Source organism: Oryctolagus cuniculus, chromosome 11, assembly GCF_964237555.1.
Source record: "Oryctolagus cuniculus chromosome 11, mOryCun1.1, whole genome shotgun sequence".
NCBI lineage: Eukaryota > Metazoa > Chordata > Mammalia > Lagomorpha > Leporidae > Oryctolagus > Oryctolagus cuniculus.
In genome coordinates this window covers 108,506,618-108,527,089 of record NC_091442.1, presented here as the reverse complement: position 1 = coordinate 108,527,089, position 20,472 = coordinate 108,506,618, and the positions used below count along the sequence as shown (strand labels likewise).

At 45.9% G+C, this 20,472-nt stretch overlaps 1 long non-coding RNA gene across 1 annotated transcript; it reads left to right on the top strand.

Annotated features, from left to right (window-relative positions):
- Window positions 1-481: 481 nt before the first annotated feature.
- LOC138844424 (uncharacterized) lies at window positions 482-2,910 on the top strand. Its single transcript, XR_011380253.1, has 3 exons — window positions 482-641; window positions 1,612-1,692; window positions 2,788-2,910. It is a non-coding gene; the product is annotated as an uncharacterized lncRNA (long non-coding RNA).
- Window positions 2,911-20,472: the final 17,562 nt, after the last annotated feature.

Below are 20,472 nucleotides of genomic sequence, written 5' to 3'. Positions count from 1 at the left end.
TGAGGTATAGTAGCATTTTTCAGGCATTTGAAGTCTCAAAATCGTCTCCAAAATCTGCCAGAAGATGTGTTTCAACAGATGAAAAAAAAGCAAGCAAGGAGGAGGAAGACACAGGATGCCGACATAGCAGAACTCAGCAAGGGGGGTGGTGTTTCCAGAATGGCGGAGAGATGTCCCGGGGCGGTGGCTCTGTCTGCCCTCCGGATCCGAGCAGAGATGGGCTCACCGAGGGCTGTCAACACCAGCTCCCTAGCTCACCCAGGGCGGGAAGTCCAAGAGAGGAGGTCTGGACTTCAGGCCACACTGGGGGCCCTGTGCAGAGGCTGAGGAAGGTCCCGCTCCCTCTTTCAGCTCTGCTGCCTGCACAGCAGAGGATCCGCCCTCCGCCCACTGACGCACCCTGCTGTGACGTCATGTTGAGAAGGAGATGAAGGTCACGTGACTTCAGAGCCGCCTCTGTCCCTGTCTCTATTCCTTCTAGGGTTCTTGGCCGCCGTCACAGCCCTGCTGAAGTGCGCCCTTGTGTTTGTGTGGACTCCCTGTGACACTGGCCAGTGACTTCTGCAGAAGAAAAGCCAGACCATGACTGGGACTCAGCTCAGCCTGCCTTCCCCGCGGGCCCCTATCTAGGAACCGTCCACGTGAGTCGGTGCTGTTGCCCCGTTGTTCAAGCAAAATGCTATTTAGATCTTCGTTCAGGGACGGAGGCTCAAAGAATGCTGGGGAAATGATTACCCCTGAAGGCAGGCTGGGAGTCACTTCCGGTGGGGGCGAAGGGCCAGCAGGAGGGCTACGTGTCTGGGAAGGGACGTATGTGGCATCCAAGGGACCTTAATGTTCTCAGTGTTAACCTGGATGGTTGCCAGCTGGCTGTCCAGGTTCCCTCCAGCAAAGGTGAGCCCTCCTTTTGTGAGGCTGTGAGTGGAATTAGATGCACAGTGGGAATGCAATGGGAGTTCCCTGCTCTCTCCGAGGTGAGCCTCGTGGGGACAGCGCCAATTTGGTCTGAGCGTTAACAGGTCCCGGGGACAAGGAGTAGTGAAGTGCTGATGGAGACGAAGGATTAAGAAAAACCCATGAGGTTGGACGACCCTGGGCTGCTTTCCTCCATGCATTGCTTTCCTCTTACCTGGTCTACTCTCAACAGAGTGTCTAGAAAGATTCTTTAAGAAAGGAAGTGAGGTTGTTACTCCTCTGCCCCTAGCCCTCCAAAGAGTCCCTGTGTGTTACAGTGTGGAAGTCCTGTGGCAGCGCCACAACATGTGGTCCCATCACACCTCTGTGACTTCATCTTGTACTCTTCATATTCACTGTGCTGCAGCTGCTCTAACCTGCTGCTCTTCCTCGCAGGCCAGGCACCCTTCTGCCCCAGGGCCTTTGCACTTTCATCCTCAGGGCTTGTGTCCTCTTTTCTTTCATGTTCTTACATCAATGACTCCTGGCAAGGTCTTTCCCAACAGTTCCTCCTCACCAGCTTCCATCTCCAGCCCTCCTTTCCCATTTCCTGTGTTGTATTTGTTCCTTGCTAATGCCTGGCTCCTTCTCCCACCTCCCCTCCCCACTAGAATATGGGATCTGAGAGTGTAGGGTTTGTGTCTGCTTCGTTCACAGTCACAGTACTGCAGTGGAGACAGAGTGACGAGACAGTACCTCAGCTTTCCTCTTGGCCAGCCCCAAGGACTCCAGCTTCTGGTAAGGAGTCATTCGTCTGTGGCTCCACAGTGCGTGCTGATAAAGCCCTTCACCTTGCAGAGTGTGAAGAACATCAGGCGAATGCCAAGGCTTGTGAGCCCCAGTAGACAAACACAAGGGCCTCCAAGAGGCCTGGAGTGGCTCAATCTTCCAGGCTCCAGTGGTATCTCTGGATAGCCTGAGCTGCCCAGTTGGCGTGCACTGAGCTCTCTCAGGCATAACTCAGCCAATTTCTTGACATGCATACTCTTATTGCCTTCTAATGCTTTCATCGGGTTACGACTTACAACAGATCAGGACAAGCCTAAGTAAAAACAGAGGTTTTTCTCCTTCGGTGCAGTTGTCCAAGCTCACGGCAGAGCAAACACCAAAGACTCGTTGGGGCTTAACAGGAACCATTCCTTGTGTTGGATTTGGAAGACTTTGTCAACCCCAAATGAGAAAAATTCAGAGACGCCCTCAAGTTTGAGTTTATTCAAATGCCCCATTAGAGATAGAAGAATTGATTTTTTGGAAGGAAAACATGCAGAATAATAGCGAGTACTTTGTAAGTAGGCCAAGGGAAAATCTGTGGCCTGTAAAAGTCCTTCAACGGACTCATGGATTTATGATGTACACAGCAGAAACTTGCGCTGTGAAGGGGGCGAGGGTCCCCGGAAAACATCCTCACCTTAAACTTACTCATCCAGAGCGATCATCTATCAACCCAGGGGGCACAGATCCAGACAGAAGCGCTCCCTGTGTTTCTTGGCAAAAAGCAGTGTTGATCATCTTTGGTAAAGGAGATGATCTGGACTCTTCCCACAACCTTTTGCACAACATTTGCATACTGATGGGTAGTCTAGGGAGGACTCCTTTGCTGCGTCTTCCCTGTAGTTCTGGGAAAGAGACAAATCGAGAAATAGACCCCCGTTTAACATGAAGGAAACTGAAATTCAGCAGCTCTGCCCAGTAGGATTTTCTCCAACAGTGGATCATTCTGTAGTCCTATTTACTTCATCCAACAGAATAGCCCAAGCCCCATAGAACCATTGAGCATTTAAGATATGACTAGTGTGATTAACTGAAGTTTTAATTTGTAAACATCTTCTTCAGCTTAGATACTGACGGCTAGTGGCTACCCTACTGGATAGTGCAAGAGCGAGTGGCTGTGCTGAGGCTGATGCCACACTCCTGGTGTCCGGGTCTGGCAGCTTCTAATGAATTATGCAACCGGAAGTGGAGCTTGTTAAGGATGCAGTGGCATCAGGAACGCGGAAAGCGGGCCTGGGTCTCGAGAGCCTTCAGTGCAGCCCACCTGGCTGATCCTTTTCATGCAGCGGCGGATGCCTGCGGCCGGGTTTCCACGGGCAGGCGCAGGGTGAAATCTGGTTGCCATTACACCGGCTACATGATCTTTTTGTGGCTTCCATCTTCTTAAAACAGAAACAAAAAAAGGAGGACTCTGCCTCCCAACATGTGCTCGGATGATGAGCGCCTATTTAATCTCTGTCATAGCAAAGACACAGAGTATTTCTTTGAAGTGAAAAAAAAATCTGCTTCGTGGCTGCAGGCAGCTCCTCTGGGAGGGTGGAGGAGTTAGACTGGGCTTCGCGGTTCCCAGCACGGTCCCAGCTCTGAGCCTGTGCTGGGAGAGGAAGGGAAGGGGGCCTAGGCTCCGTGGGAGTGAGCTGTTTTAAGGGTCTCATTATTGCTAGATCAGTTTGTGGGCTTGGAATCATTATTGCAGGGCAGAGTTTCATAGCACCATCAGTCTTTTGGACCAAATAGTTGTTGGTTATTGGAGGACAACTGATGCAATGTAGGATGCTTAGCAGTGTTTCCAGTCTCTGGCCCCTAGAACAGGATCCCATCTCCCAGTTGTGAAAACAAAACAAAATAAAAAAAGTCTTTGACCTTGTCAGATATCTGCTACAAGTGCCCTTGTTGAGAACCATGTGGTGGAGTTGCCTTCCTAACCTATACAATGCACACAGTAATATTTTGCTTGGATAATTTTTAAGCTCAGGGTCTCTCCTCACCCTTCAAAATCTGTTGGTGTTGCTTTATACTGTTTTTAAGTTTTGGTGGAGCTTAGAAAAAGGCAGCAAATTAAAATGGGGGGTGGACACTGTGGTGTGTTAAGCCGCCTCTTTGAATGCCTGCACCCCACACTGGAGTGCCCAGTTTAGATCCTGACTACTTTGCTTCCAGGCAGTTTCCTGCTAATGCGCCTGGGAAGGGAGCAGATGATGGCATGAATACCTGAGTCCTGGCCACCCACATGGGAGACCTGGATGGCATTCCTGGCTTCTGGCTTCAGCCTGACCCAGCCCTGCCGCTGTAGCATTTGGGGAAGGAACCAGTGGATGGAAGATTTCTCCCTCTCCCTCTCTTTTAAATAAATAAAAAAGCAAGTCCTTTTAGAAATTTAAACCTGAAGGCTGTAAGAGCTCTTAATGTTCTCCCCTAATCCAATAATCCTAGGTCCTGTAGTATTTCAATAGAGCCTGTTCAATGAATAGTTTCCAGACTATGTGCATGAATGAATGAAGTTCAAGGATATCACATTTTCCACCTGTGGCATTTAATGGGAAAGATAGGGCCAAATATTAGGGTCCAAAACGTCATAAAACAGAATCAAAAGACTTAAAGAGAGCTTGAACAGGGAAGTTCCATAGGGCTCATCCAAATTAACCTTTGAGAGATAGTCTAAAATCAAGACTCCAGAAGACAGCCACAAAGTTAGGGTGGGGGTGGTTGAGAGGGTCAATTTTTTTTAAAAGATTTATTTATTGGGACCAGCACTGTGGTGCAGTGGGTTAACGCCCTAGCCTGAAGCACTGGCATCCCATATGGGCGACGTTTCGAGACCTGGCTGCTCCACTTCCCGTCCAGCTCTCTTCTATGGCCTGGGAAAGCAGCAGAAGGTGGCCTAAGCCCTTGGGCCCCTGCACCCACGTGGGAGACCTGGAGGAAGCTCCTGGTTCCTGGCTTCGGATCGGCGCAGCTCTGGCCGTTGCGGCCATCTGGGGGGTGAATCATCGAATGGAAGACCTCTCTCTCTTTCTCTCTGCCTCCTCTCTCTGTGTAACTCTTTCAAATAAATAAATAAATCTGATAATAAATAAATAAATAAATTTGAAAGGGAGAGTTACACAGAGAAGGAGATGCAGAGAGTGAGAGAGAGAGGTCTTCCATCCGCTGGTTCACTCCCCAATTGGCCACAACAGCTGGAGGGATGCTGATCAGAAGCCAGGAGCCAGGAGCTTCTTCCAGGTCTCTCATGCGGGTGCAGGGGCTCAAGGACTTGGGCCATCTTCTACTGCTTTCCCAGGCCATAGCAGAGAGCTGGATCGGAAGTGGAGCAGCCGGGACTCAAACTGGAGCCCATATGAGATGCTGGCACTGCACTCAACGGCTTTACCCACTATGACACAGCACTGGCCCTTCAACTTAGAGTCAGACAGACAGGGTTTGGATTCGACCCTGTTTGGTTTTCTGGTTGGTCGATATGAGACTATCACTGTTTGTCTAATCCTGTTGTCTAATCCTGAAGAAGAGATAGACGTGAAGGTAGAGGAGGAGAAGGGAGCAGGAACAGAGTTGGGGCAAGCCAGGACCAGGAGAGGACACTGAGCATCCCGGCCTTTCTGAGATGACCCGGGGCGGGAGAGGGGAGGGTACTGAGCTGCCGAGAGACGAGGATCACGGGGAGGAGTCTCTGGGCTGGTATCGGCTCAGGAAGGGCTCTCCAGGAGCAGCACCCTAGGTGACCGCTATGCTTTAGATAGGGGTTGTCTCCCAAAGGTTCCTGTGCTGGAAACTTGGTCACCAAGGTAATAGTCTTGAAAGTTGAAGGCATCCTGAAGAGACAGGACCCTAGTGGGAGGCGATGACTACCCCAGGAAGGGATTGATGCTGGTCTCAGGGAATTGCTTGTGTCTTGCAGGCCTGGATAGGTTCCCAGGGAGTGGCTGTTACAGAAGAGCTAGCCTGGTTCGCCCGCATTCTCTTGCTTCCCGTCTTGCTGTGGGACCTCTCCTTCTGCATGAGCCTCCTTCCCCTTCTCCTTCTCCGCCATGTTGCTCTGCAGCCCAGGGCCCCTTGCCAGATGCCTGCACATGCTGTTTGGACTTCCCAGCCACCAGAACCAAGAGCCACACAAACCTCTTTTCTGGAAAATGTATCCAGTCTTACGTCTTTTGTTGTAACAACACACAACCGACCAAGACGTGAGTGTTCCCGCCCCATAGCAGCTTCGGGCCCTCAGACCGGGGCACTCCTAGCTCTTTGGATGCATTCAGGACAAATGCCATTCTGGGCCCCAGGCATGGGCACCCCGGGCTGGCTGAAGAGCCCAGGACCCACAGAGTTAGATAATTAATTTTATATTAGGAAGCCAAATTAATTTTCCTGCTGAGAATGATGGGGAGAATAAGAACACAACTAACATTTCCTGGAGCACTTCTGCCATGCCAGGTGGTGTGCCAAGGACTAGCTTTGCATCAGTTCCCTTCTCTAGCACCTGTCTACAGACACCAACTGTTACCATCCCCGTTTTGTACATTGGGGATGAAGGCTAGGAGAGGTTGCTTACCTCTCCCCAGGATATACAGCTATGGGGAAGGGGGACACACTCAAACTCAGCTCCAAGTCCAAAGCGCCTTGTCTTTACCCCCAACAGCCAAACACTTCCCAGTTGGCTCTGAGCATTTATGGAGTCTGTTTTCCTATTCTTGTGGCTCGTGCTGGGGGCAGGGGAACAAATGCACTCCAGGGCTGGCCTGGAAGTGACTGAGGGGAAGAGCACTGGGTTTAGCATCTTGTGGCTTGGAGTGACATGCTGGCTTGTCACTTGCCAGCTGAGTGACCTTGGGCCACCCACTTAACCTTCTGATCTTCAGCTCTGTCATCATCAGAGTTGACAGAGTAGCTGACACAGATGCAGTACTTGCTGAGTCCTAGGCATTGCCACTAGAGTTTTCCATGCGGCATTTGACCCACTCCTCACAACCACCCTGGAAGCTTGGCACTGAGATCATCATCCTTCATAGATGAGAGATTGGAGGTCTAAAGTGGTCACATAGAGGGGGCCGCGTGTCCTAGATGGCCTGAGACTGCCCCACTTACATCTGCTTTCCCAGACTCCCATCTGGCTTTGCGTTTTCCCTGTCACTTTTCATGCTATAAAATGTGCCCCAGTTTGGATAGTACACAATGTAGTCACAGAAGTTACATAACCCAGCAAGTAGTGACATCAATATTTAAATCTGGGAAGTCAGATTCCAGGGGCCATGCCCACAATAGCTGGAAGGGCTGAAGCCAGGAGCAAGGCGCTCATTCCAGGTCAGGAGCTGTGTGGCAGGAAGCAGTTGCTTGAGCCATCACCACTGCCTCTCAGGGTCTGCATTAGCAGGAAGCTGGAGCCAGGGACTGGAGCCAGGGGCTGGAGTTGGAAATTGGATCCAGGGACTCTGCTAGGGAGTCTCAACTGCCAGGCCAAATTCTTGCTCCAAGGGCACATACTCTTAGTCACCAAACTAGTAACTGGCCATGCCTGTTTCAAAAGTTTGTGTCTCCCTTCCACCCTCCCTCTTTCTATCCCTTTCTCCCTTCACCTCTCCCTTTTTTTCCTCTCTCCCTGTCTTCCTGATCTTCTTTCATGTATGCCTACTCCATTGTCAGGCATTGGAGATACAGCCTGGTGGGAAGACAGACATGCAAACCAGTGCTTTAATACAATCAAGAGGTGCAGCCAACAGGCAAATACCAGAGGCTACAGGAGCACAAGACAGGGGACTCTGTGGCTGAAGAGACTTCAAGGGAAGTTGACGGTGGAATGACTTTCCAGCTGTGTCTTAAGGCTGTGTGTTCTAGGAGTTTCCTAAGGATGGCGTGAGGTGTAGGGACAAGTAGAGGGTGTGCTGTCCGCTCCTGACAGAGCTAATGTGTCAACCGCGCATGTCATCAGCAATAAGCACCAGAACTCTCAGCTAAAACTGGTTGCAAAATTAGGCGTTGCTTTTTGTATAAGCCTAGAAGTGGGCAGGTGCTTGTCCTGTTTGATTTCCCATCAAGGATTCAGAGTGCCTTTCTACTCTGCCATCCATAAGCAGGTTGATTCTTTGTCCTTACGTTTGTCATCTAAGGACTCCAGCGTGGCTCACAGAAGTCCCACAGGCCTGCACTCGGTCTTGCTCAGCCAATTATCTCTGGAATCTGAGAAGTCACCTCACTCCTCAGTGTCCTCCTTGGTAAAATAAATGAGGAAGAACATCATAGGGTTGTTGGCAGACAACTGAGCGCAGTACAAACTAGGCAACCCCCCAAAAAAGCAAAAGCAGATTTACTTTCCTCTTTCATCAAATATCTATATTTTGTTCTGCATGCATGCATTTCTTTAGAGCAGGGCAGGGCCCATGGTCAGAAAGAGAAGACTCCAAATTTTGGACCCCTTATAGGAATTAAATTTGTAGTCACAGAAGCCAGATTCATAAGAAACCACCCATACTTTCTAGGTAAGTATAGCTTATATAATTAGTAGCACGATAGGCCAATGCTGGCCACAATTGCTGACCCATTGCAAAGGCTGCCATGTGGTCAAAACTCAGAAACTAGGGCAGGGAGAAGGCGCTGTGAAGGGCGAGAGGGGTTGGGTCTGTCCTGGGTAGCTGGCGAAGGCAACTTGGCATTCTGGAGAGACACATCCAAGTTTGCTGGGTTTTATGCACAGCCAGAATTGGAGATAAACCTCAGTTAATATTTGGGAGATTAACTGTTCCATCAGGGAAAGGTGGCCACTGGTGGAGCCCCCAGAGGCTGTCGGACTGAGTAAGTGCCCTGCAAGCAGAGGTGATGGGGTCTGCCCTGGAAGGGGCTGGAGAGAGATGGGAATCAGATTCCAATGAACTCTTTGCAGCTTTATTGGATACGCACCATATGCCTTGACTTAGAAGAAATTTATTTTTTCTTACAAAGTTTTTATTTTCAAAGTCTATAAAAGCAAGAAGATTTATGACTCACTCAGCTATGTTGGCAATCCCTAAACCAATGGACAAAGTGCTGGATTTTTGAAAATTCAAATACAGAAGAACAATTATTTTGCTAAATAACTCCTCTCCAAGTGGGTGATATAAATGTACTGTCTTATTTTTAATGGGAACATAGAAACAGTTTATTTAAAACAAAGAAAAACTGAGGCCATAGTGCAATACTATAGCCAGACCAGCTGGGAAAACTGACCATCCTGAGGGTATTGACTGAATTGAAAATATGCCTGGGCTGGCGCTGTGGCGCACTGGGTTGATCCTTCGCCTGCGGCACTGGCATCCCTTACGGGCGCCGGTTCTAGTCCCGGTTGCTCCTCTTCCAGTCCAGCTCTCTGCTGTGGCCTGGGAAGGCAGTGGAGGATGGCCCAAGTCCTTGGGCCCTGCACCCACATGGGAGACCAGGGGGAAGCACCTGGCTCCTGGCTTCAGATCGGCGTAGCTCCGGCTGTTGCAGCCATTTGGGGGGTGAATCAATGGAAGGAAGACCTTTCTCTCTGTCTCTATCTCTCTCATTGTCTAAAATATGCCAATGAGTCCTAAAGACCCTCAGTGAGGGGTCTGGGAGTCTGCAGAATGATCTGGCTTCTCCTACAGACTTCTCTAATGGGCCAGAGGGTGAATATTTTAGCTGTGCAGGTCACATGACCTCTGTAGCAACTATTAAGCTCTGCTGTAGTAGCACAAAAGGAGCCAGAGACAATAGCAAGTAAATGTGTGCCTGTGTGCCAATAAAACTTTATCAACATTAGGTGGTGGACTGATTTGACCTTGGGCCACAGTTTGCCAACCCCATCACAGAGGATATAATGGAAGGGAGATGATACACTGCTGACATTTACTTAAACCCCAACATTTTTATTAAGCAAGATGGAATGTCTTCAATAGCAACCAAGCTATGACAACACGAAATTTCCAAAAATCACTTTTTTTTGAAAATAAAAGAATCTTTTATTATTGAGAAATAGGAGAACATAAAAATTGAAATACAAAAATATGTAAAACCTTTTGTAGTAGATAAACTGGATTGGATAATCTCACATTCATTCACTCCCTTCTTTATTGTCCTCCAATATAGCACTTGAAAAGCTACTGCATTCACTTTCCCAGTTTGCCTGCTGCCAGCCATGGGATAACCACGGGATAACCATGTGATGCACAGTAGGTATCAATGGAAGGAAAAGGAAGGTTTGCAGGGGGTGTTGAGAGGCCTTCATGATGGTTTTTCCTGATAAATGGAGAAGGCCACTTTAGGAATTTCTCCTTAGCCCCTCTCCTTTCCAGCTTGGACTATAAATACGGGGTCTGGAACAACATCAGAAACTGCCATTTGAGGTGGGAAGCCAGCAGGTGAAGTCCACTGAGAGGAAAGGAGGATAATCCTGGAACTGTGGTGACGCCACTAAGCCGAACTGCATTTCCGGCTTGGACTATGAATACGGGATCTGGAACAACATCAGAAACTGCCATTTGAGGTGGGAAGCCAGCAGGTGAAGTCCACTGAGAGGAAAGGAGGATAATCCTGGAACTGTGGTGACGCCACTAAGCCGAACTGCATTGTCCTGAATTGTCATTTTCTACTTCCTAAGAAATAAGAAATAAGTCCTCTTAGCTTAAGCTACTGATAGTTGGCTATTTATGAAATGCAGCCCAAAATACCCCTAAACAGTGCTCCATGGAATTATGTAAATCTTGAAAAGTAGCTCAAGGTGGGAAACCATGGTTTAAAGTCTTTTTCATGAGTGATGGTCAGATCTAAACTTGAAAATCAGAGCGAGGGTTTGTCCTAGCAGCTAGGATGCCCCTTGGTATACCTGCGGCACTTATCAGAGTGGGTTCAAGTTCCATCTCTGTTCCCAATTCTGGTGTTTGGTGGGGAGGGCAGCAGGTGCTGGCTCAAATATTTGGTTTCCTGCCACCCAAGTGGGAGACCCAATTTGAGTTTCCAGCTCTTGACTTCAGCATGGCCCATCCCCAGATGTTGGGGGCACTTGGGAAGCAGACCATAGACACGAATTCTCTCTTTCTGTCTCTGCCTCTCAAGTAAGCAGGAACATAGTTTTAAAAATGAACTTAATATTCAGTGTGAGGGTCAGAGTTGTTTGCTTTTGATTGCTTAATGTTGTATGTTAGCCCAGCATGAAGCTTTCTTTGCACTTGGGAAAATTCGAGTTGTGTTTCTGCAAATGGGATGGAGCCACAACACTTAGAACACAGCTTGGGAACAGATAGTCATGAAAATCGTATTACTTCCTATTGTTCAGAGCACTAAAGAGAACATGAATTCCTACTCCTACTAAACGGATAGCATCTCACGTTGTTGAGGAACCATTTACGTGGAACACTCGGACCTAAAACACAGTCTAGATGTGGATGCTCTGCATGAGAGACCACAAAGTGTTCAAACTAAGTGGCAAAGCATGTTTGCCTTCAATTGCAATTAGGGTGATCAAAGGAGAAGGTCATGGCCTCAGACTTGGAGATTTTTGCTCTATTTTAATCCGCAGGATCAGTCTTGCAGGTTAGCAGCTATTCTATCCAGATGACTAAACTCCAGCAAACATCGCGAGGGACATGGGAGGAGCCAAGGGTCAGGACACACTTTAGGACATCAGATGCCTTTGAAAAAGAGGACGCTGGGCTGGGGAGCTTCCACCTTGAGCATCACAACTTGAACAGCAGCAGAATGGCCTTCGCTCCCTGAAGTTTGCACATTTTGGACTTTGTGCAAGGTAGCTCAGGCCGAGCTCTGTCACCAAGGCAGGCTTCAGGAATCGCTCGGCTTCCCCAGCAGAGGCCACTGAAGACTCCAGATGGCTAAGTCTCGCCTTCTCCGCTCATACCCAGCGCCTCCCACATTCCCTAAAACAACCCCTTTCCAAAGCAGTGATGATAATGTGCGCTTGGAATCTGTAATTGTGGCTTCCCTGACCGGCCTTTGAAGCACAGTATCTGAGAACTGAGATCAGTCACTTGGATGCCAAATTGCCATCCAGAAAAGAGTCCAGGGGCAGGGAGGCCTCGTGAGGCTAACTGCTGGCTGTGCGCATGCTTTTTGCTTGGTGGTTTGAGTCCTCTTCAATTTTGTTGTGTCAAAAGCAACTTCTAAAGACAAATGGGCCTCTGAAAATGTGCAATTTGGAAGCATACGTCCATGACAAAGCTTGACCTGCTTTGAGGACTAAATTATTTTGGAGAAGTTCATCTTGGAGTTCTCATTACCTTCTCCCTATTAGACGAGGAGAGACAGCCACGTGTTTCCTGATTGTTGAAGCTGGAGGTTGGCAAACGACAACTGCTTTGGTGCTACAGTAGCACGGTTGAGAAGCGAAGCAAAGACTCCGTGGCCGACAGAGCCTAAAGTATTTACTCTCTGGCCCTTTGCAGAGTGAGTTTGCCAACTCTTGGTTTAGAAGAATGACAATGAAAATGTCTTGTGGAGTCTTATGAGGATGGCCAAGTGGAGTATGGTTGTCGGTACACTCTCAATAAACACTATCTGAACAGATGAATGAGGGGACATACTGCAAAACACTTGGGTTCTTAGCTCTCGATGCACTCTTAGTTTTAGTCCAGGGCCACTTGCCATTAAGGAGGATGACCTACCAGTGACTGAGACCTTATCTTATGCAGCCTTAGGCATGTCACACTCATAATCTTGTTGAGGTTTTCCCAACAACTCAGCATGTACTTGTTACACTGCATAGGCTTGGCAGTGGCTAATTTTCTTGTATTCGGAGGCTTTTCAGTTTCATCTTAGGACTCCAGCTCTGCCCCAGGTGGCGGAGGTACTGACCCTCTATGTGACTGCTTGATAAATAACAGTTTTTAAAAACTTTCTGGAGAAATTAGCTTTGGTTTTCACAAAAGTTGCTGAAATAGTAGAGTGCTTTTGTAGTCTTCATCCCATTGTGCGCTCTCTCTCTCTCTTTTTTTTTTTAAAGATTTATTGATTTTACTTGAAAGAGTTACAGAGAGAGAGGAGAGGCAGAGAGAGAGAGGTCTTCCATCCGCTGGTTCACTCCCCAATTGGCTGCAATGGCTGGAGCTGCTCCGATTCGAAGCCAGAAGCTTCGTGGTACAGGGGCCCAAGGACCTGGGCCATCTTCTACTGCTTTCCCAGGCCATAGCAGAGAGCTGGATCGGAAGTGGAGCAGCCCAGACTAGAACTGGTGCCCATATGGGATGCCGGCGCCACAGGCGGCAGCTTTACCCACTACACCACAGCACCGGCCCCCCAGTTGCTTTTAATATTAACATCTCAAATCCATAGGAAAGTGATCAAAACCAAGAAATTGACATTGAAACACAACTATCAACTGGAGTACAGATCTGATTTACATCTGATCAGTTCTTCTAGAATGAGCTTTTGTTTTGTATAAAATCCAGAATCCAATATTTCCTTTAGTTTTCATAATTCCTTGGTCTCCTCTAATCTGTGGCAGAACTTCAGTCTGTCTTTGTCCTTCAGGAGTTTGGCACTTTGAAATGCTGCAGGCCAGTTATTTTTCAGACTGTCTCTCAATTTGGGTTTGTCATGAGCAGACTGAAGTTACTCATTTTGGTGGGCGTATTGCAGAAGTAGTATGTGTTTTTCTCCCTGTGTTACACAGGATAGTATGTGATGCTGATCTGTCTTATTACTGGTAATGCTAAGCCTGATCACTTATGCCTACCTGCTTGTTCACATATCAAGCAACCCTTAAAGATACACCCATATTTCAGTAGAATTAGATGCTTCAGCTACTGCAACTGCATAACTGCTCTAAATAAGCCCTTACATAAAACTAATTTCATCTGCAGTGTTGGGTAGGACACTTTTTTTTTTTTTTTTGCTTATTCCTAACTTTAAGCCTCTAGGTTAGGTTTACCCACAAAAATTCCTTATAAGTGGTTGCTGTTTTTACTTTGAACTTGAATGTAGATAGGAAGATTTGCCTACTTTCTGCTTTTGCCATTATTCCTTTCTTCTTACCTTATGATCCAAGAAAACGAAGAAAAATAGTTTCATTGAAATCTACCAGTTCTCTACACATACTCTTTCCTCCTGTTCAGGGGAGGAAGTGTGTGACTGCCTCGTAGATCGGCCCTCACCTGTGTGTTAGATCCCAGCCTCGCCCACCTCAGCAAGTTTAAGGGATGATGGTGGAACCTTAAGGTGGAGAACTCTGCAACTGGTAGGTGCACACTCGTAGAAGACTACTGACGTGGAAAAGTGTTCCTAACATATTCTCATGTAGCTACCATTTCCAGGGCGTTTCATTCCTGTGTGTGCATAATATATTCTGTCTGGTATCATTTTCCTTCTGTCTGCAAAGGGCTTCCTTTAACATTTCTTGTAGGATCTGTGATGAATTCTTTCATCTTCTGTATATTTTCCAAAGTTTATTTTTGCCGTTTTTTAAAAATGAACTTTTTGAGATATTATTCATATACCATACACTTTTCTCATTTAGAGTATACAATTCAATGTTTCAATTTGGGAATATTTTTAACTTTTATTTAATGAATATAAATTTCCAAAGTACAGCTTATGGATTACAATGGCTCCCCCCCCACCTGTAACCCTCCCCTTTCCTGCTCCCTCTCCCCTTCCATTCACATCAAGATTCATTTTCGATTCTCTTTATATACAGAAGATCAGTTTAGCATATATTAAGTAAAGGTTTCAACAGTTTGCACCCACACAGAAACACAGAGTGAAAAATACTGTTTGAGTACTAGTTATAGCATTAAATCACAATGTACAGCACATTAAGGACAGAGATCCTACATGAGGAGTAAGTGCACAGTGACTCCTGTTGTTGACTTTACAAATTGACACTCTTGTTTATGGCCTCAAGTAATCACCCTAGGCTCTTGTCATGAGTTTCCAAGGCTATGGAAGCCTTTTGAGTTCACCGACTCTGATCATATTTAGACAAGGTCATAGTCATAGTCAAAGTGGAAGTTCTCTCCTCCCTTCAGAGAAAGGTACCTCCTTCTTTGAGGACCTGTTCTTTCCACTGGGATCTCACTCGCGGAGATCTTTCATTTAGTTTTTTTTTTTTTTTTGCCAGAGTGTCTTGGCTTTCCATGTCTGAAATACTCTCATGGGCTTTTCAGCTGGATCCGCATGCCTTAAGGGCTGATTCTGAGGCCAGAGTGCTGTTTAGGACATCTGCCATTCTATGAGTCTGCTGTGTATCTCGCTTCCCATGTTGGATCATTCTCTCCCTTTTTTATTCTATCAGTTAGTATTTGCAGACACTAGTCTTGTTTATGTGATCCCTTTGACTCTTAGTCCTATCATTATGATCAATTGTGAACAGATATTGATCACTGGGACTAGTGAGATGGCATTGGTACATGCCACCGTGATGGGATTCAATTGGAATCCCCTGGTATGTTTCTAACTCTACCGTTTGGGGCAAGTCAGCTTGAGAATGTCCCGAATTGCACATCTCTTCCCTCTCTTATTCCCACTCTTATATTTAACAGCGATCACTTTTCAGTTAAGTTTCAACACTTAAGAATAACTGTGTATTGATTACAGAATTCAACCAAAAGTATTAAGTAGAACGTATTAAGTTGTTCATCAACAGTCAGGGCAAGGGCTGATCAAGTCACCGTTTCTCATAGTGTTCATTTCACTTTAACAGGTTTCCTTTTTGGTGCTCGGTTAGTTGTCACCGATCAGGGAGAACATATTTTTATCGCTTCAGAAAGCACATACACATCAGGACTCTGAGTTTCTACCTCTTTCCCGACCCTTCCTGTCCAAGGCAGTCACTAAACGCACTTTTTGTTTTGGTAAATTTGCCTATTCTGCATGTTGTATATAACTAGAATCATACACTACGTGGTCTTTTGTAGCTTTTATCACTAGTATGTTTTCAATTTCACCTGTGTTGTGGTAGGTACTAGTATTTATTACTTTTTGTTGGCTAATAATACCCATTGTATTTATCTTTGTTTTAGAACATTTTTTGGCTATTACTTCTTCAAACATTATTTGTGGCTACCACCTGCCTCCTCACTTAGTGACTTAGGATATATATATATATCCTATGAATATTATGGCACTAAGAGTTATCCCACATATTACTGATGCTCTTTAGTTTTTTTTCCCTCTATGTGTTTTCTTTTGAGTGGTTTTCATTCCTATATCTTCACATTCACTATTAGTTCCTTTAGATTGAGCTGAGCTATTGTTAATCCTAATCAGTGTATTCTTCAACTCAGGCATTGCAGTTTTCATACCTAGGGGTTTGACTTGGATCTTTCAGATATGCCTCTGGTTAGCCAAGGAGTGCAGTTATAATACATGATGCAGAATAGAATGCAATCATAATCACATTTTATAACTTTTAATATACTTATCTGCTAATCCTAATGCCAGTATCAATTGATTTATTCTTTTCCTGACTGTGCATCAAATTTTCCTGTTTCTTTGCATGCTTGCTAATCTTTGATTGGATGCTAGATATTATGCATTGTACTTTGTTAGTTTCTAGGTATATTCCTAAACATGTTCTTGAACTTTGTTCAGAGATGCAGTTAAGTTACTTGGTAATACTCTGTTCCTTCAGACCTTATTTTCAAGACCTATTACATGAGGCCAGAGCAACATTTAATATAAGGCAATCTATTCTCTTAAGTCACGACCCTTCCAAAAACTCTACTCACTGCCCTATGATTTGTGAAATTTTCTGGCTTGAGTCTCAGAAATAGACATTTTCCTTGCCCTGTGTCAGTGCATGGTGCTTTTCCCTCTCATCATTTTGAGTGATTCTTTTCATGACCTCAGTTTGCTCACATGCTGTGCTGGGAGGAGAGCTTTCTGCAGATTTCTGGGTTTTTCTTCTTTGTGTCTCTCTCTTCCCCCATATTCTGTCCTATAAACTTTAGTTCTCTTGATATTCCGATTCTCAGCTCTCTCTGTTTTAGAACATTTTCTGGACACTGGGTAGGTTCCCCCTCCCTGTACCATGTCTGGACATGTAAGATAGGAAAATCGCTGGGTCACCTTCTTTTCATCTATCCTGTCATTGCTTCATGCCCATTGTCTTGAAAAGCAGTGTATCATGTATTTTGTCTGATTAGTTCCTATTACTTACTTCATCTTGGCTAGAAGCAAAAGTCCTTCACTACAGACTTTTAAAGTCAGAAAGCAGCTCAAGGGTGGGTAGTCATTGCAGTGGGTAAGCTGCCTCCTGGAATGCCTTCATCTTGAGTCAACGCACCTGGGGTTGAGTTCCAGTTCTGCTCCTGATTCCAGCTTCCTGCTAACAGGCACATTGGGAAGCAGCTGATCATGGCTCAATTTATTGGGTCCCTGCGACCCACGTGGGAAACATGGCCTCTGGCTTTGGCCTTGGATATTGTAGGCATTTGGAGAGATGAACTTACAGATGGAAGATTTTTCTTCATCTCTCTGTATTTCAAATAAAAATTAGAAAATAAGGAACCTCAGATTATTTAGGGAAATTCTTTTTACAAATGACAGCTATGAAGCTGAACAGATTCCTGTGGTCTATATTAGAAAGAGCCCTGAATTTGGTTGCAATGTTGTATGATAGATTGGGTTTGTGATTAATTAGTTGGGTATCCTTAATTAATTTGCTCAAGCAATGAAAAGTTAACTATCAGTATTTCTACTTCTCAGCTTCCTTCCCATTTGCAGGAGTAATTGAGAAGTGTTCTACCAAAGTCTTTAATGTCTAAATGATTAGTTCTTTGTAGATCATAGCTCTGAATGTGTTAGGAATGTGAAGGGGGCTCTCCCAAGGCTATTTCAAAAGAAAGTAACCGAGTCATCATCTGTGACCATGCAGCATGGAGCTGATAGCCCGCTCTACATCACTGAGTGCTTCATAAGGCAGGGAAGCTTATAGTAATCATAAATGCTGGCGAATAGCACACTGCTATGTATATAGCTGTAATACTCAATAGCAAGTCTTCAAATGTCCCCTTCACCACCACCACCCCAAAGCCCTACACTCCTTTGTCTAGTTACACAATGATACATCACACTGTTCCTTCTTCAGGGCATTTATCAAAACCTGAACTTATCGTGTATCTTTCTTTACTTTCTTGTTGTCTACGCCCTACCCTTACCCCTGTCAATGGAGTGTGAGCTGTGTGAGGGTCTGGACCTTCCTCAGGGCTGTATCTAGTACTCCACATGGGGCCTGGCATGTAGTGGGGCCTCATCAAGGAGTCACAGAATTGATGAATAAAAGAATAAAGCTCCTATAGGAACTCAGCCCAGCTAGGATGAAGGAGGACAGTCAGAACTGACCTTGAATTCAGAAACTTGAAACTCAAGATCAGTGTTAACATGAGCTGTGCTCACTCAGTTGACAAGTATCAACGAAGGGCTGGTTCTCTTAGAGGCTCGATGCCTCTTGGACAAGTCATTTAAACTGCTTAGGACTTACTTTCTTTGCATGTCAAATGGAAACAGTGATCTCTACCAATAATGTATGTAAAACCACTCTTGAAGCTGCAGCATTTTACTTAAAATTTAAGATATTGTTGACTATGTTTATATTAACACTATTATAAATTCCCAATCCTTCTGGAAGGATCTTCATGGCCTTGGTCTGGGAAGACTTAAACAGCTTCCTGTATTTATTATGTAAATATCTCAGCTGATATCAGTGACTAGTGAGTTTTCCTTGTGTGTTTTCCTTTTCTTTGGTGGGATCACTGCAATCCTTTTGGATTTTCTCAGGGAATGATAAGATGTCTTCATCCTCTCTTGACACCTCTCCCAGAGATATACGAGTGTAGGAGGGTTGCTTGGAAGTAAGCCACTGGGGAGGAGAAGGGGAGGAAGGCAAAGTTAGTGTTTGCACGTTGCCTTGGTTACAGGCATCACCTCCCTTCTGATCAGGGCCTGCCCTCCCAGAAAGCCTGGTTTCAATTTCCCCTTTGCAATGGGGACTGGGCCTTATTGCCAATTAAGATTTCACTGGTCAGCTGTTTGGCAGATTCTGGGCCCCTGAGGCCACTTTTTTTTTTTTTTGCTCAAGCTACTCACTGACCTTTTGTGCAGCCACGTCCCCTTGGTCTGATGGTTATGATCTGAGGTAGAATGAATGGCCTTATTACAGCTGCTCTCCTGATTGCACTAAAGAGGATCATGCTGGCCATAATTACAGGGTGGGGTGGGGTGTCCTCCCAGGAGAAAAGAATGTGATGAAACCTTATTCTACTGAATGAAATGCCCCGTGTTTTGATAAATGCATTACATGGCTTGGAATGTCCCTAATATACTTGTACTCAACAATGGAGAAGTGGTATGAGGGAAAGAGCGAAGATAGCAGTGCAGGAAGCTTCCAAGAATTGAGATGAACCCTGAGACCATACAGTTTGCTTGACCCCATGATCTTTCAAGTTTATTCTCTACCAAATTGAGTTCACTGTCCAGGAAGGTGTGGGAGACTGCTCAGGAGACAGTGGACATGTGGGAAAGCTTTGAGAGCCAGTGAGGGATGGCAGGGGGCCCCTACAGCAATGTGGATACACATGGCCATCAGGTTAAAGAGGAGAGATGAATGTAGATACCAAGAAGTAGACCTGGGCATTGGAAACTAGGAGCAAACTGAACCATTAATAGAACTGAGGGGACTCACAGCATTGCAACTGTAGGATGAGAATGAGTGGTTGGGGGTGAAAAGGCATGGAGGAAAGGAATTTAAGGGCAAGATGTGCGGGTGGGGAAGCTGGTGTTCTGGCATCTGGAGCCATGGATGCTGGCTTCCTCTGGGGAGGTTCTTGGATGGGATCCCAGGGGAACTTCCTAGGTGTGGAGGGGGTAGGGCAGGAGTTTTTCAGGCTGAGGAATCAGGTCAAACCATGGGACTGTGGAGATGATGCTAGTATTTCTGACAGTGCTTTGTAAGCTGGAAAAGGATTTAAATGTAGGTAATTATTGCTGTTTATTCTATGATAATGAACCGGTGCATCATTTTCCCTTTGCACCAACTGACCTCATTCAAGTCTACCTTCATCCATCTGAGGGGTTCTAGTGGCATGGCACCCACGGTGGGGAAGGGTCTCTGGCCCTGTAGTCTTCTCCCAGCAGTCTCCTTGGCCCTAATGCAGAATTGAAGAGGCTGTACCAAATGGTCTTTTCTAAGCCAAGAAGCTGTCCTGCTGAGCCTTTGCTACAACGACATAACCAAAAGGGATCTTCGAAAACTTCTTCCAAGAACAAAATGTTTTCCTGCAAAATGCTTTGCTATCTTCCCCATTAGAGATAGAGGTGTTGGCAATCAGAGAGCAGCCTACCTTGCTAAAATGAACACTGTGAAGTCTTGCACTCTGATATGCATGCAATGTGCCAGGCATTATTATTTGTGACAATAAGGTGAAGACATTCATGGCCAGGGCAGCTAAGTAAGCTGTCCAAGTTCACACACCCGGTACAAGGCCCAGCCAGGTTTAGAAATCAGGCTCTGGACTTCAGATTCCATGCAATTTCTTTGACTCTTCAAGGTCATACTACCTTTAGGATGTTATCTCAATAACCCCCCTCCCCCATTCCTGCCCCATCCTTACTTTGTTTCTGGAAGGAAGACTACACCGTTTGTGAACCATGCTATTCATTATTACAGAAAGCATTTCAAGTCTGGGGCAGATTGTGAATAGTGTTTAACATTCCTGAACTGGAGATCTGGCCATCCTGGCCTGCTCGCTTTGATGGTAAGTTAAACATCAAGGCTGTAATAATAGACTCTGCATGTCTTAATAGAGAATAAAA